This window comes from Periplaneta americana, chromosome 3 (assembly GCF_040183065.1).
Source record: "Periplaneta americana isolate PAMFEO1 chromosome 3, P.americana_PAMFEO1_priV1, whole genome shotgun sequence".
NCBI lineage: Eukaryota > Metazoa > Arthropoda > Insecta > Blattodea > Blattidae > Periplaneta > Periplaneta americana.
In genome coordinates, this window is record NC_091119.1 from 97,551,216 (window position 1) to 97,569,927 (window position 18,712).

Genomic DNA, 18,712 nt, shown 5'->3' on the forward strand with positions numbered 1-18,712 from the left:
AACGATCTAGCGACGCTTTGGTATTATCAAAGAATCAAGTGTTCATATCGGAGCAACGAGGTCGCGGGAAGCGAACATTTTGTTTTATCAGTAGAAGATATTCTATGCATCCACTTAATGAAAGAAGATATATATGAAATATCAGCTGCTAAGGTCAAGGTTAATGTAACTTAAATACGTACAAAATTCAACCCGTTTCTCATCCCGAAGATAGTATAAATTCGTTGTGTTGTGATTGGTTCTTGTGATCACATAACATATGACGAATAAATACACAACTGATCAATTTGTCAATATCTACAATAATTAATTTAATAAGCCGAAATAATAATAAATCGATTAATATTCGGATATATTGATAACCACCGGTGTTTATACAGGTTAATATTATCTTAATCAGAGATTATATGAACGACAAGAGCGAAGAAAATGGAACTTTGGTTTTTTGTCGCTTTTATCGTGTATCTTCGCTTTTATCGTTACTCCAATATGCACACCTCAATGACAATGCATGCTTCAATTCTCTCTGATATAGCATCGCTGCTTCTTTTATCGTTTATCGTCGCTCCAACGTGTACGTACCCTTATACATGTCTTTGTCTATCGATACAGAATGAGCTCTGGTTCGAGTCCTTATGGGGAAGAAATTTTCAATGAAATGTAGACCAATGCATGGAACTGGTGCCACCCAGCATCGTGATTAATTTGAGGAGCTACAATGAGTAGCGAAATACAGTTTCATAAGTCAGCTGTAACGTCTGGGAGGAGTATCATCGTGCTGACCAAACTTTATCTCCGTATTAAGGTACGTACACGTTGGAGCAACGATAAACGATAAAAGAAACGATCTAGCGACGCTTTGGTATTATTAAAGAATCAAGTGTTCATATCGGAGCAACGAGGACGCGGGAAGCCAACATTTTGATTTATCAGTAGAAGATATTCTATACATCCACTTAATGAAAGAAAATATATAGAAAATATCAGCTGCTAGATTCAATTTCATGTTGTATGGTTTATCCGATAAGCAAGTTGTAATACATGTTAAAATTGAAATATACCGTCTATACTTATCTAGTTTTTATATAATTGATTATAACATAAACGTTTTCGGCACTAATGTGCCATTTTCAAATGTATGAAAACTTGCCTAATTACATATTCAAATAGATGCACATGAACTGTGTGAATGAAACATATAATGTGTACCCTTGATGATCTCATATCACATATAAAACAATCTATATGTAGATAATTAAATCATTAAAAACACACACTTATTACTAACATTTAAAATCTGTTTTGATTTTCTGCTGCAATTATCCATCATTTGGTGGAACACTGGGGTTATCATGACGTATTATGTAGTCAAATGCAGTTATTCAATTACTTAAAATGTTATAAACTTACACTGAGATACTAACTGTTAAAATATTAAAATCCTTTATGTTAATTCATTGTTATTGCACCAAGGTTCCTTGTTTTTTTGTTCACTTTCACATATTGGAGCACTTTACCATGATCGAATGTGGTGCGTAATATAAGTTACATTGATACCTGGCTATTGTTTTACTTCGGTTTGCCGTGGTTGGATTATTACATATTCATGGTTGTCACCGTCCGATTATCAGTCAAGCCTTTACACTGCGAACATAAAATATTGTTGTTACGTATTTGAATATGCTGATGGTTAAATGCATTGAATTGAGCTAGTGACTTACGTACAATGGCTGGACATGTTGCGTGCTCGACGTTGGCCAGGCTACGACTGAGAGTCGTTCGATGCTCACAATGGTTCTTATCTTAATGAACATCTGGCGGAACCGGAAGTAATGTGGTAATTATACAGATTAATATTATCTTAATCAGAGATCATATAAACGACAAGAGCGAAGAAAATGGTACTTTTCTTTTTCGTCGCTTTTATCATGTATCTTCGCTTTTATCGTTACTCCAATATGGACACCTCAATGACAATGCATACTTCAATTCTCCCTGCTATAGCATCGCTGCTTCCTTTATCGTTTATCGTCGCTCCAACGTGTCCTTACCTTTAGGTGGGTGGTCGTTCACTTCTGCTGAAGCATGTGGATGTGAGATCACCATTGAGATGCTCGGTCTTTACCCTTTACGGGATGTCGCGCCACAAAAAATTATTAATCAGTGATAAAATAGGCCTATAGCTACAGAACATACTTTACAGTGTGTTCATAACACGTTGAAACCCTAAATTAATGTGTTATTTTTTATAGGAATGGAAAACTAACATTTTGAATTTTATTTTTATTTTACAACAATCTACGAATTTAATTGAATTTAACGGAGGGGGGCACTATGGCCCAGCACTGCGACCTATTGCGCTAGCCCTCTGGTGACGCATTCCCAAACCCACACCGGCTGACCACACTAAGGTTCTCTGGTCCAGGTTTCGAGCAGGCAACCCCACTCGTCGCTAGGCCAACCCCCTCCCTGCGTCGCCGGCCGGCGTTCGGGGAACGCTACGGAATGGTAATGAAATGGAGAAATGATGACGGAATGATGTAAATGCCTAATTTGGGGAAAATGGGAGAACCCCGGGAAAACCCCAACTGCGACCTTGTCCGCCACAAGTGTCACTTTACAACAATATAACTTATTCATCTGAGTAGCCTATGTGAAATACTTAAATGACGTCTCAACTTTGACTGTTGATCCGAAGCTACGCTTGGGCGTTATTCGATTCCCTCTTAGACTGATTACCTGGTTGGGTTTTATCCGAGGTTTTCCCAATTGTAAAGCGAATGTCAGATAATCACATGGCGAATCCTCGGCTTCGTCTCGCCAAATACCATTTCGCTATCACCAACTCTGTGAACGCTAAATCTAGTAGTTGATATAGCTTCGTGTCCACACCTGTGGAGTAACGGTCAGCGCGTCTGGCCGCGAAACCAGGTGGCCCGGGTTCGAATCCCGGTAGGGACAAGTTACCTGGTTGAGGTTTTTTCTGGGGTTTTCCCTCAACCCAATCCGAGCAAATGCTGGGTAACTTTCGGTGCTGGACCCCGGACTCATTTCGCCGGCATTATCACCTTCATTTCATTCAGACGCTAAATAACCTAGATGTTGATAAAGCGTCGTAAAATAACCCAATAAAATAAAAAAAAGATATAGCTTCGTTAAATAATCTACTATACTAGCAATAGGTCTCAACCACAGAGTTTTCGAAATGACTGAAAACATTTAATAAATAAAGTTCTGAAGTTGACATTGGTGCATTAGCTTCAACCCATCATTCGTGTTCGGATTGATCCGGATGTGTTTACAGGTTGGGTCAGATTGTCATAGATTGGAAATTCCTATAGAACGCCTTCTGAATTGCATTAAGTTCTGCTTGTTCAGACTTCAGATGTTTTAGCCGATAAATCCCATCGCTGCCATCAGAGTGAGCGACCTGTTTCCGAACAATTGCTGACTGTCAGAAACGAAGAAACTTGATCCGTTTGTGGTTCCTTGATTTCTTAAGAACTCTAAGGATTCAAGTAGGCCTTCCAAATCATTTATAAGTGTATGAAAAAAGTCCTAGTAGAATTGGCGATGTGGTATCTTTCTGTATAAAGTCGTAGCTGTGAGAAGTTTTGTTAGAGAAGTACTGAGTGGTAACTCACTCTTCACGTCAAGATAAATAACATTAATGTAGATATTACACACGGAGCAAATATGCGAGGCCATGATTGAGTGAAGGATGTGGGATGAAGAACTTCTGTGCACAGTATGTTCTTATACTGTGTTCTGTGTTTGAGAGTCATCATTTGAACGTGAAGACAGGAACGTGAATGGTAAGAAATTATAGTCTCGTATTAATATAACATGTAGTAACTGCAAATATTCAAATGGGTACTTGTGACTAGTTTAAATTATTCATTGCTTCGTAAAGATATGTCTCACAATATCGATAAATTCATGATAAAGGTATCCCGGAATTTTTCTCAATAAATTAACCGACAGTAAGTAATAGGCCTACTAGTAAAATATGGGAAATAAATATTTTAATTCAAAATTTAAATGAAACGTTTGCTAAAATAAAATAAAGCGCTATACTTCAGAATACCGCGTAAGTACTTGTATACAAATACTGTGGAAATTAAAAATAATTAAAACATGTTTTTTTTATATTGATGGCACAAGGGTGGATAAATAAAGAAATACATAAAAAATAGATTTCCCCTGGACCAAAAATAAATAATTCAATAAAGCAATGACGACACATAGTCTATGTACTTACGTGGTATTTTGAAGTCGTTCCAAAAGAAGTTACTGAAAATACAGTAGGCCTACTATTAATGACACAAGGGTAGATAAATAAATACATAAAATATATTTCCCCTGGACCAAAAATAAATAATTCAACAAAGGAATAATGACATATGTAGGTCTACTTACGCGGTATTTTGAAGTCGTTCAAAAAAAGTTGCTGAAACACAAAATAAATTTGTAGGCCTAGTAAATCATAGTTACTTAAACTGTTCACTTTGTATATCTAAATACAAATACACAAGATAATTATCGATATATTATAGGTTTATATATAATTTCGATACATACACATTATTTAGGTCTTCGTGACAGTGCTATTTTATTGAGATTATAAGTTAGGCCTACATGTTTATCCCCTTATTCTTCCATTCTCGAGAAATCATACTTCATAGCTTTTAGCTCTAAAGAAAGAACGGTTCAACTTATTTAAGTCATTTCCTGCTGAACTGTAGGTCTATCTTATAATGAATGTATCTCATTAGAATATGACAATTTTTTATATTAGCAAACATTCTCAGAAGACTTATGATCTGTTCAATCTTGATCTTCTAGGATTGGATTCTGTATAAAAGACATATTCATTGAAAGGTGAATATTACTTATGTCCCAACAACTACAGGAACTTTATAAAATAGGCTTCCTTGGAAATGCCTTGAATTTATAGCATCGATTAGTAGAAATTGATGTGGTCACTGGAAGAGCTGTAAGCCCACCCAACCCGTTCTAAGTACCTACTGTTATACCTACTTATATACGAGAATCGTCGCGAATGAATTAAGATTTCGGCCATATTTATTTAATGCAACAGTGGGTTTCAGTGTCGCCAATATAGTAATAAGCTTAATAAACTACATACCTAATCAAACCTAACCTAACCTTCCTCATAATACTACACACGTAATCAAACCTAACCTAATCTGTCACACAATACACACATAATCTAACCTAACCTAACCTAACCTGTCACATAAAACTACACACCTGTAATAAAATTTCTCACATTTAGTACAATTTCGTTTGCTTCTCATGGCAGTAGCCATTTAGTGGAAGTGTATCGTAATTCGAGAAAGGAAATATCGCGACTTCCATAATAATTGCATTTACTTTGTCCAGTGTATGTTTTGTGATATAGTAAATGTGTTAATGTAGCCTAGTAATAATTCTGTATAGTACAATAAGAATTGAAATGTGTTGTGGTTATGATAAAAGTATTGAAAATTGGCAGTGATAAAAGTGTGCAGTATTCTTTCAGAGGCTGGTGGATATTCTATATTGACCCATTGGAGTACAGGTATTCCTTTTACTAGAATATCGAAAACTTGGTGTTTTATATCATTGCTAATATTTCAATACTGGGAGAGGAAGGGAAATGAAGAGGATTTCGGAGCTCTGTATTGCAAACCCTATACGAAGGCAGGAATGAATGGTTGAACGAGGAATAATCTGTCTGATTATTTATTTATAGAATTTCAGTTTCAAGTTAAAATGCTTATGTTTTTGTGACTGGTCATCGACAAACGAATGAATCCCAGAACCTACGTAACTCCATATCTTGCCTTGAAAGGTCGCTGGAGAGGTTAGTTCTGGTCTCTGCGTAATTTATTTGATATTTAGTATAGTTTATTTTGCGACACCCACAGTTTCAAGTTTAAATCGTGTCAGCGGACGTATGCAAAACGTCGGCAGCTGTAGGGGAGGGGTGACTTCTCTGCTCTCCGGTTTTTCCATAGCTGCAAGCGAGCTAGCGAGTGAGTGAGTGGGAGGCTGGGTGGGTGAGTAACGTCCCCTATATCAGCTCGCTCATTGTTCACACATGGCTCCATGAGCCAGCACTCGCTTGTAATCCAGTACATATAGAATTAAAGGGAATTTGGGATTAGGGGCGCAGCGTGTGCGTATGTACACAAAAAGAGCAACCTCCATTCGCTTTTTTTTTTTTAAATCCTTGGTTCATCGCTCGTGTTTCAAACTCCGGATGGTGTATTGCTACCGGCAAACAATAACATTTCATATCCGGGTGAGCTTTCAGCTTTCCCTGACTTCAGTATATTATTATTATTATTATTATTATTATTATTATTATTACTACGACTGTTCTGTATGGTTGTGAAACTTGGACTCTCACTTTGAGAGAGGAACAGAGAGTAAGGGTGTTTGAGAATAAGGTTCTTAGGAAAATATTTGGGGCTAAGAGGGATGAAGTTACAGGAGAATGGAGAAAGTTACACAACGCAGAGCTGCACGCATTGTATACTTCACCTGACATAATTAGGAACATAAAATCCAGACGTTTGAGATGGGCAGGACATGTAGCACGTATGGGCGAATCCAGAAATGCATATAAAGTGTTAGTTGGGAGGCCGGAGGGAAAAAGACCTTTGGGGAGGCCGAGACGTAGATGGGAAGATAATATTAAAATGGATTTGAGGGAGGTAGGATATGATGGTAGAGACTGGATTAATCTTGCTCAGGATAAGGACCAATGGCGGGCTTATGTGAGGGCGGCAATGAACCTACGGGTTCCTTAAAAGCCAGTAAGTAAGTAAGTAAGTACTACTACTACGACTACCATCACCACTATTAGGCTATTCCTTTGCTCTTTCCATCATTACCGTCTCGACTTCCAACCACCACCACTACCACCACTTCTGTATATTAATGTTAGTAATCAAGTTTTTCATTATTATTGCGTGATAATATCTTCATTATATTTAGTCATCTCCATCATCATCATCATCATCATCATCAGCTGGAGCAGCAGCAGCAACAATGTTCACCTGCTTCGACCTCACTTTTCCAGATTTCGTTCCGTTAATCCTCCCTCCCTTTTCTTCCTTTTGATACACCGATTTAGTTTTGGGAGTCTGTTTTTTTTTGTCATTTTGTCTACATGTTGAAACCATTTTATTTTATAATTTTCTATTTTTTCAATTATTCTATAATCTTTGTATTTGTTTGTGATCCATCCAAGAGCAAGCTGTTGTTTTTCTCATGTAAGCCTACTATTGCATTCCTACTGCTCTTGTTCTGATGTATGTGCTGTTCTGATTCTCTAGTTTTCGCTACATAGGCCTACAAAATGGGGAGAGCTAGTGTAGAACCTTTGGGTAATTAAAATCTAGCTTTCTTTAACGTTTTCTGCGGTTTATTGTGCCTGTTACTCTATTTTCAAATAATTGTTGTATTTATTGCTGATATCTTTTTATTCTCTGTTAAATGAAATCAAATTTCCTAAATATTTGAAAGTAGCTAATTATTCACTCTTCCTGTTGTTTGGTTATAGTTGACTATTTTACTTGTTAATGGATTCGGTCCTTTAATTGCCATTGATACTGTTTTCTTTACTGAGATTTTTAATCAATATTATTGTTACAATTTTCTTTTACCCTGGATGTAGCTTTCTTTATGTTATATTCTATACCTGACATTATAGTTATTACTGTACCAACATTCTTGCCTCTATAATTGAGGACTTCTATGTAAAACGGACACATAAGGTCATGTGCCCTTTTCAATCAGAAGTCTTTATTAGATTCTTCTGTCTATGAAGTAGGTCTATAATGTGTAAAAATTTTGATTAGATATCAACAGTAATGGTGGTACGCTTGTTTATACTTGTGCGTGGGTGTCGGTCTGTTTCTTCAATCACTCTAGTAGTGTATAGACTGCGTCACAGCACACAGGTTACGTGTACAGACATTTCTGTCTTTATGTCCATGTGTTCAATTATGATACCAGCTATTGCTACTGTTTTACGGAAACAGACGACAAAAAAATCCCAACTCTGTTGTGTCTTTTTTTGATGGTCTTAAGAAAGAATTGGAAAAGTATAAACATGTGCCCTTGTAATTTTTCTTTCGGATGTAGCAGGAGGACAAAACAGAAACCAAACAGTAATGAAATTTTCTGCCTGGATTGCCAAAACCCTGAAGGTGACCGTTACTTATTATTCCCTGTTAGAGGTCACTCGTTTTGTCAGTGCGATTTAAACTTTGGCTTGATAAAAAAAACGACGAAAAAGAAAGAAGTAATTGTAAGTGCGAAACCCTAACTGACTGCAATGGCATTGTGCCGTAACAGCCATTACCTTTTAACGTAGAAATCACTTGAGATAAGACATTGCATAGTAATTTTTTCTCTTTCTTGCATTGATTTACTATTAACAAAACTACCCATGCAATATATGTAGACTACTATTCAAATTTTCTTTTTCAAATGGTATACTTTGTCTTCTAGGAATCCCTGTTTAGGGAAAGTATTTAATAATAATAATAATAATAATAATAATAATAATAATAATAATAATAATAATAATATAACAATAATAATAATAAAATGGATAGACATTTTAAAAGAATGGGTTACGTTTTTGAGGCCACTGTTTTATTCCAAACCAGTAGGAAAAAAGACATTCAATCTTATAAAATATGTGATGCTGAAATGTCAACCAAACGGTGATGTGAATAGTTTAATATATTTCGCATTTGGAAACCTGGAATAACTAAATATCAGAATCCACATCTTGAACAAATGCCTCGCCCAAAAGTAGATCTACGTAAGATTCGTGATGTCAGAAGTTCAAGTTTCTATCTGAGAAAAATGCGGCATTTCTTCAATGTTTCTTGAAATGCGTACAATTACTTAGTATAGAACACTGATCACATTCATAAGTAATAGGCCTATAGGCTAGAAGACAGCTTCTTTAACTTTCGTAAGAATGCTGGCCACAGATAGACTATGATGAATTAACATAAATATGAAATACTAATCTTCTGAGAAGTCTAGTTTCATAATAATATCAACATTTACCCTTGCAATATGTAGTTCTGCGTAAAAAGAGCACATAACATAGGCCTAATAAATAAACCCATTAAAAATAATTTAGAGCATATTCAAAAAGCACTACACACCAATTTCTCGTTTATTCATTCAGTTGATAAAATGTCTCTTCCAGCTGTGCACATTTATTATTATTAAATATATTTTTCTAGTTACAATAATCATAACAAAACATATAACGCAAGTTTCTGGGAACAGCAGTTTTTCATATTATGTGCCCTTCTACGTAGAAGTCCTTAATTGTAACCAGTATCACAACGATCACGTACCTAATACAAAATATTGTATTCAGCACTTTCTTTATCATTGCCGTTGTCATTATCATCGATAACAGCAACAAGATCACCATCACTGTTGTACACTCATTAGTTGTCATTAAATACTATATCACCAGCACTACCAATACTGTCACCACAATAACCATGATGATGATGATGATGATGATGATGATGATGATGATGATGTCTCGCCGTCACCACTATGCATCCACAGCAAACTGCTGTCTAGCAGTCCCAGGTTATTGTTTGCTTTGTGCGCCCTGCATATTTATTATTATTGTTAATATCAGTATCATTATTATGACGTACAAAGCAGCGGTGCCCGAGGGGCGAAGCAACAGCCCCGATCATCGCTGCGGCAATTGTGCGCCAGTTTTCAAAATAAGCCAACAACACGGAAAAAAGCGTTCGTCTCACCTTAGGGTCTTTGTTGGGTTCGTGACACATGTGACAGTTGTGAAGGGTGGTCAATAGGGGTTGTTTCTACCACCACTACAGCGCTGAGGGGGCGGGAGCGGGAGGGATCGCTGTGTGTACATATTACAGACATTCTGATGGTAATGCCCCGCTTTATTATAAGGTTTTGCTCCCTTTGAACCGTATACACACATCAACACAAGCGAGCCCGCAGTTATACCGCTATTCAATGTGTCCGTGGGGACTTGACAGGCGCGAATTGCACTAAACTGACATCTCAAAAGTGCAAAGGAAATCAGGAATTCCTGGGCCGCGTACATTTCACAACCTGTCACATTTTCTTTATGAATGCAATAAACAAACAACGGCTTAATCGAAGCTTTGTATGTGTCTTGTTTCAATGTGTAGCCTATCAGCCGTAATAGTAATTTAGTCCTTCTTCTTCTTCTTCTTCTTCTTCTCCTCCTCCTCCTCATCCTTCCTCCTCCTACATCCTCTTCTTTCCCTCTCTTATTTTTCTTTTCTTTTTCCTACCTCCTTGTCTTCATTTCTTATTTCCTGCACCTCTTCCTAGTTAGGCCTATTTTTTTTTTCCATTTCTTTCATCATCTCGCTTTGTGAGGCATATACTGTACGTATTTTGACGCAGCAAAAATTCGTCTTCGTTATCAAGGTTTTCTTGTTCGTTATTTTGACGGATATAACGTGTTTTTTTTATCAAAATAATAGGCCTATTACGAATATTTCGTGCATTTTCTCCTGAAATGTTGAAAGAATTTTGTTCACATAAAACACATACAGGGTCATTCAGGAGGAATAGTGAATATTTTAAGGACTATTCTGAGTAAAATAGTCATGTGCATTGGCCATCAAGGACCTCAGATCTTACTTCTGTCGATTTTTTTCTTTGGGGGTGGTTGAAAGGCGAAGTGTACAAAAACGAAGTAAACACGAGGGATGAATTGGTCGCTCGCATTAGGCTATGAATAGATCTGCCTTCATCAGAGAACGACAAGATGATTTCAGAAGAGCATCAGTTACCTCTACTGCTGTCAACAGAACGGGAAAGTGCATTGAACTGTTGAAATGTATTAATATGTAAATAAGCAATAAATGTAATAATTAATTCTTGTATTTCCTTCTTGCATTTGTGAGCATTTATGCGAAACATTAAAACAGCTGCACCTCCACATTAATTGAAAATTGGACATATGTTTATAGCCTATGAATTTTTTTTATTCAGATTAGTCCATACTAGAACCCCGTAAAATATTTACTATTCCTCTTGAATCACGCTGCAGGTCCATATGGCCACCGGAGTAGCCTAGGCGGTAAGCGAGTTTGTCTGTTATCCGGAAGCTGCTCTCGGGCGTGGTTCCAATATCATCTGGGTTGATTATATATGGGTTGTGTTTTTTATAAGATTTTCCTCAACCATAATCAGGTATCATAATCTACGGCGAACCTCCGACCTCATCTCACCAAATACATCTTGCTATCACCAATTATATCGACGATAAATAACTAATTGATAGTCTGAGTCATTAAATAACAAACTAAAACACAATTAACAGAGCATAAGTGCTTTATTTGCTTTATCCAAGTCACAGCAAGAAAACGAAGTAATTCAGGTTAGAAAAGCCTGTATGAGTAAATTCACAGGATTGAAAGATAGCTTACATTGCAATTTATACTAGAAAATTAAGTCGACATCCTGATTGAACACCTGGACTACCCACTGTTCGTACATTCCAACTATAATAAATGCTTTTGTTTATAAAAAACACTTTTTTTAGCTTCTATCAGAATTTGTTTCTCCATTTATTCTGTTTTTACGAATTTCTGGAATTCGGAATCACTTTTGTTAGTTATTTTATATTAAACATTAACAGCAGGAAACAACTATTTATTTCACGAAACTGATGTAGAAGCCTACTCAATGTCGGTTTATATTCGTATATTCTTAACTCTCGGCAATACTACTTATCTACACGAAGTCCCAAAGTAAACTGATAAGCTGAAAAAAAATCATAAGTTGCTTGTCATTTTTGGACTAGGTAAGCTGAAATAAAATTGAATCACTTCGAGCCACATGTTAATCACATGTCTTCCGATACCTGAAGTGAAATGAAATGAATAATAATGTGAAACTAAAACCTCAGTTGCTGTTGGTAGACCTATAATCCAACCCGATACCAATCGTCACCAGACTCCCCCGGAGAATCCCAGATCTTGGTTTGGTAAATTTAGTCCTATTTACATATTTAGCAGTAAATTGAGTCCTCCTCCATTTAGGTGGCAGGTAAGCTGAGTCCCGCCTTAATTCTCTTGATGGGTAAGTTGAGTCCCACCTTAATTCTCTTGATGGGTAAGTTGAGTCCCGCCTTAATTCTCTTGATGGGTAAGTTGAATCCCGGGTAAGTAATGTTAGGCAAAATTTTCCTTCCCTTTTTGTGCAGATTTGGGACTGCGCAACCATTTTGCAGAGTGGTGTGGTTAAAAATTTTGTCTTGATAGGCTTGATAGTCATTTGTCTAAAAAATTGGTTGAAATTTCCTGTGTCATGTTTTATCATACAGGTTTAAATGAAACAGTTTTCATAAAATCAAATTTTGATGCTGTATGTCCTGGTTACTCAATTTAATCATCTGTTCCTTCAAAAATGCTTCTTTTTCCATTATTTTTTTCTTCCTATGCTCTTTAAATTAACATAGACAGCTGACTGAATGTCATTCAGAACGTCAACAAAGATGTATAATGTTTGGGTGCGGAGTGTAAAACAAGCCCTTCAGTTCGTTATTGAAAGATTCACAGCTATATGTTGTTCGGTTTGTGGTAGCTGTGAAATCATCAGCCGCAATGTATGTCTCCAGGACGTAATCAATGAACTGTTGTATTTTTGTGTCTTCTGGTTGTGCAGACAAAATCTTCGACGAAGCAGTCGTCTACGTCATTTGGGTTTAAAAAGGGAAGACCGAAGAAATGTTTTAAAAATTCACCTTTTTTGAATTTGATTTGTATTCCTTTGAAAGACCAAGGGCTTGTATTTTGCGCCACCAATTTTGCCCTAGATGCAAACGACACCCTTTTATTGCAACTGAAGGCCAAACAAGCCTCGCGGCCATGTGTATAGCTGCTTCAAAGTCTATAAAAATCACTTTCGGTGAAAATGTTAAATCAAGGTTCGCACAATGGGTTACAATATAACGCAACAATTTTACATAGGTTTCTGTTGTCTTGCTTGGCAACAGAAAGAATGCATGTGACATGTAAACGTCATTCACTAGTGCGTAGATAATAAACAGTTGTGTATAAAACTTCGGGCAGATTTGAATGTGTTATGAACGTAAACTGTGTACTCTCCACACAGAACGGTTAAGTTTGTTGTAGTTGAAAAACCAATTAACTTATACAGTTTTCACGATCATTTATCATTAGGATAGGCTCACCGTTGTTAACTATTTCCATTTGTTGCAATACGTCATACTTATGTTTTTGTAGCGCTTTTGTGGAGATTTGGCCGAATGCGTGCATTACGTAGTCTATATTCCTTTTAATGAAGACGTATCTGCCAGCGTTAACGTCTCTATGTCACCTTATTTCAATTCGACGTGTAAAAGTTTTGATGTTTTATTACAAACGTCTGTCATTGCTTTTTTCTTTAACTTATTACTAAGATTTTGTCTGTTTATTTTCTTTAAATGTGGCGAATCATGGTTGTGAACCCGAAAACTTTCTACTAAAGAATTATTTTCACTTAATTTTATGTAACACTTACATGAGTTCAATCAGCAAGCCCACCGTTGAAGTCCATCCTTCAATACTTTATGGAAACAAAATTTGTAACCATAAACAATAAAAAGGGTTTTATTTTTCTCGCTGATCATCACTTCCTTTCTGCCGTGCTCACTGTTCACTGTTCGCTATACTAAACGATGATTGGCTGTACAGCTGTCAAAAGAAAAAGTGGCCGCACTCATGAACAGCGAGTACATTCTAAGTCCACTTCGGATCACGGTGATGTTACACGATGCATGCGCTTGTAGAATCGCACTCGAAGCAGCTTCGGAACTAAGATGTTTAAGCAGGAGTCATTCGATATCTGCATCTCGTAGAGCAGCGGTAGAATGCTAGCATAGTGATTCGAAGGTTATGAGCTCGAGCCTTGTTCAAGTTATCATTTTATTTTGTTATCGGCCGTTAGCGATATAAATAATGTTCAAGTTATAATTTTTATTATGTTATCATTGTTTAACGATATAAATAATATTCAAGTTATTTATATTGTTATCGTTCTTTAGGGATATCAATAATATGAATTTAATGTTAGGTTTGGAAAATACAACTGCATAATACTAGTGTTAGTTTCTTCTTCTTATATTATTGCATTATACTATCCTGTAACACAACAAAATCAAAAGGAGTGACGAAGATTTGAACCTGAGACGTTGACATCTAAATGCCGACGTTCTTCCGACTGAGCTACGGGGGCACGAGTAAAGAAGTTTATGCAGAAAAATTGGCCCAATAACCCTGAAAGACGTCCTGATGATTTGTAGGAGCTCGTCCAGATGCCTGGGATGCCGTGGTTGAGAACAGTCGCTATTTCAAAAGACCAGTCGATTCCATTCCCACTCGACTGCAAGATGTAATCGAGATGGGAGGAAGATAACTACATATTGAATCGTGCCTTTTTGTTTTATTTTTTGAACTCTTAATTGTTTGAATTTTCTAAAAAAAGACGTAAGTTTGTTTTGTTTATGCCAAGAAAGATTTTTTTGTTGAGAATAAACTCTTTCTTTCTTTCCATTTGAAGTCATAATGACATAATAAAGGATGATAAAACCATGGCATAATACATTCATGAACTGATGTTAATTACTAAAACAGTCATAAAAGAGACGGGAGCAATTGTATTTTCTCTCTCTCTCTCTCTCTCTCTCTTAAAAACAAAAATAAAAACATAAAAGCACTAGGTTGTGTTCGAATGCACGACCTCATGAAGATCAGCCCGAAACGCTACCACTACGCTACAATTGTAACATGCAGAACACTTGAATTATAACTGTAGATATCAGCCACGTGGTCCAACAACATGTAACATAGCCTATCTCCAAATAGTAGCAAAGATACCGGAAAGAAACTTAGCTTCTAGAGATCAGCCACTTTTTCTTTTGCCAGCTGTACGCTAACTGATCATCACTTCCATTCTGCCGTGCTATAGGCTACTAACTGCATTGTGTCGCATTTTGTCCAGACGTCACAGCGCTGAGGAGAAAGCAGGTGTAGCCAACCGTAGTAGACTCAACTTACCGCAAGGATTAAATATGGTACTCAATTTACTGCTCAGATAAAGATAAAGAACTTAATGTGGATTCAATTCACCTAACTCCTCCAGATCCGCGGCCGCTTACGTGCTGGTTCATATTTCATGTCCGTAAAAGACATTTCTATATGAAAATATACCATCTTTTAAAAGGTAGGAAATAAAATTACTCGGCGTAACTTGTGATTGCCCTATTATTATTTTTGCCGCCCCTTCAAATCTTTAGCCCTGGATTTATTTGGGAGCTATAATTTATCAATAGGCTCTAGGGCTATTTATAAGAAGTTATAGCTCACCTGAAAACTCTGTGGAGTGGAATGGAATGTAGCTTAGGCTGATTGCCTGTTTGTTTTTCTTTCTGAAGGCGCATGTTAGGTAAGCTAATTCCATGGTAACTCCTCAGACTCGTTCCGCTGTCACTAATTTCATAAAATGCCAGATAACTGAGCAGTTGATATAGCGTCGTTAATCAAGTTTTAATAAGTTATATAAAGCATGGTCTAAACACAAAACAAGCTATTTACTTGAGATTGGTCGCAATGGTAGCTTTGGGAACATATACAGTCTTATCATGATTAAGCAGTAGTGAACTTTCCATCGTCGTATTCTTTGAAGTAATGAATTCGTAAATTAAATACAGATGCAAGAATGCGGCAGCGGTGGACATTTTTTCTTAGTATTTGAAGCAAGTCACCTCAGAATATTTATTTCATAAGGACAGGCAGATCGATTGTTGTTGTTTAGTCAACTGTCCGAAGACAGGTTTGAACCTCATAAATGACATCAATAAGACATCACTCGTGAGGCAACTAAGCCAAGAGATAGTGGGGTAGGATGATCAGTTTCTTTCCTCCTCCACTGCAAACATCGCTGACTAGTTACCTTGGCCTACATATTACACTAATCAAACTTCAGATGTATACAAACAATTGTTCTTCCTCTGAAATAAGTATATCGTCAAGTGAAATGTACTGCCTGATAATTGTTGTAGGCCTACATATCAATCAGAATCTCAATCAGAGGTCAGATCTACTGACCTAAGGTACTGTATAAAATGATAAAGTATCTTTTTTTCTTTATCCGTTTTACCTCCCTTGTGGTACCGACTTACAGATCACTGCGGTGCAGGGATAGGGTTATTTTTTTTACGACGCTGTATCAACATCTTAGGTTATTTAGCGTCTGAATGAAATGAAGGTGATAATGCCGGTGAAATGAGTCCGAGGTCCAGCACCGAAAGTTACCCAGCATTTGCTCGTATAGGGTTGAGGGAAAACCCCGGGAAAAACCTCAACTAGGTAACTTGCCCCGACCGGGATTCGAACCCGGGCCACCTGGTTGCAGGGATAGGAGGATATTGTCTCCGAATCAACACATCTAGGCCTATACATTGCGGGCCTCTCTGGATGTGAGAGTGACACAACGCAGGGCCATCACAGAGACATCACAGGACTAGGTCTATCGCAAGAAAATGGACAACCATCAAGTACCATAAATAGAAGATAAATTTCTTTCATTCCAACGCCGGTAATCGAATCACTGACCGCTTAGATAGGCAGCGCGAACGCTACATCAGAACCACCATGGATACAGTAGCTTAAATATTTGAATGATTTATTAACAAGACAATACGGTGTGAACATGTTACGAAAACATCTGAGGACAGATTGCCAAAAATCGTATAGGCCTATTAGGCTTAGTACAGGTTCAGGCAGAGAAAGGAGTGATTTTAAGAGCGCATATTATATCTCTTACAGCACAGTTGAGTAACGATAAACTGCGCGCGCACACTGTTGTCAATACAATGCCATTTAGTCATCATGGAAAGGTGGAGCGGTCTACAATGTGCTTTTTCAATTTAAATATTTCACAGAAACGACAATTTTGAGGCTACTAGGCGTGCATTCATAGTTTTAAATTATGGCGGAATGATCCCGCCCATCTGCTTATGCGTCTTTCATTTTCATCCATACAAAATACAGATAGTAGCCTAGGCCTACATCAATTAAAACATCGCGATATTCTCAACCGAGGAGCGTTTGGTGAGGAGATTTTAAATCGCATGGATGAAGTTGAAGACTTTATTGACACTTTCTGGATGTCTGACAAAGCATCTCAGTGGAAGTCACTTAAAGGTCCATGAAGTAAATGGCAGACTGTGTCTTTATGATCTCATGTAGGCCCTATGTCACTTGGAAAAAATACATTCTGGAGTCAGAAACAAACTACAATATTTACAATCGTCTGTTCCTCTGCCGGGCCCTGTAGGCCTACTGCAATGATTCCGAAAGGAAAGTAAAAAGTTCCACCACGAATAGCATGGAAGACTGGTATTTTAGAGGCTCTGAAGGCAAGATTTTATTTATTAAATACCCAGTGGATAGATCGTGAGAGTATAGTGATACTTTATTGTTAAATAGGATAGTTTACAGTGAATATCAAATTTTAAAGTCTTTCTATTACATAGTAGGCCTACTTCTTATTTTTTTAATACATTCTCTTAAGTTCCGAAAGATGATATTAGTGAGAGTACAGTAGTTACAATTTTTACATAGTTTATTACGAGTGTTGTTTGAGGTTAAGGAATGGATGATAAAACTAAAGTGAATTTTATATTCATGTCAAGATTTAGCAAGATTAGCTATTATAATGATGTGTATTAAGAAGAAGAGGATCGTCCACGCCTGTGGAGTAACGGTTAGCACGTCTAGCCGCGAAACCAGGTAGCCCGGGTTCGATTCCCGGTCGGGACAAGTTACCTAGTTGAGGTTTTTTCCGGGGTTTTCCCTCAATCCAATATGAGCAAATGCTGGGTAACTTACGGTGTTGGACCCCGGACTCATTTCACCGGCATTATCACCTTCATCTCATTCGGACGCTAAATAACCAAAGCTGTTGATAAAGCGTCGTAAAATAACCTACTAAAATAAATAAAAAGAGGAGGATCCCAATGAGTAAAACCGTATAAAGTGTTAAATAGGAAATGTTAGTATAGTGATTTTAATTGGCTAGACAGTTAAAATTTATGTATGATATTTTGAAATACTAATAATGATCAATGAAATATACCGTAAAGTAGGACGAGTAAGATAGGATATATAAATTTATGTTAGTAGGAATAGAATTCTGAAAGGAACGTAAGTAAAGTGTGGAACTAACAGATGGTAGATATTTAAGACAATAAGGAGAAATGGAATGTTAACAGCGGGAGTAGAAGAGTTATTAGCAGACATCGGATTCTAGGGCAAATGCCTATTTCGTTTCTTTAGGAGAAAAGTAAAAATAATTATTAATATTTGTGTTTCATGGAAATTGAAAGGTATTCAAAGAGTTTTATAGTGCCCTAAAACGGTTATTAGAGCCTAATTTGTTAATATTCGCCTAAAAATGCCTAACTCACTGTAAAGTTTCGCATTTTACTCTTACTTTTTATAATTTATACATGCATTCACTGCGAAATTTAAGGCATTTAAAAAGTGGAAAGTTTGCTTCACACCGGCCATGAAACCATTGATAAAGGAAACAAAATGTTTTGAATCTCACGACACTCGCAATAGAT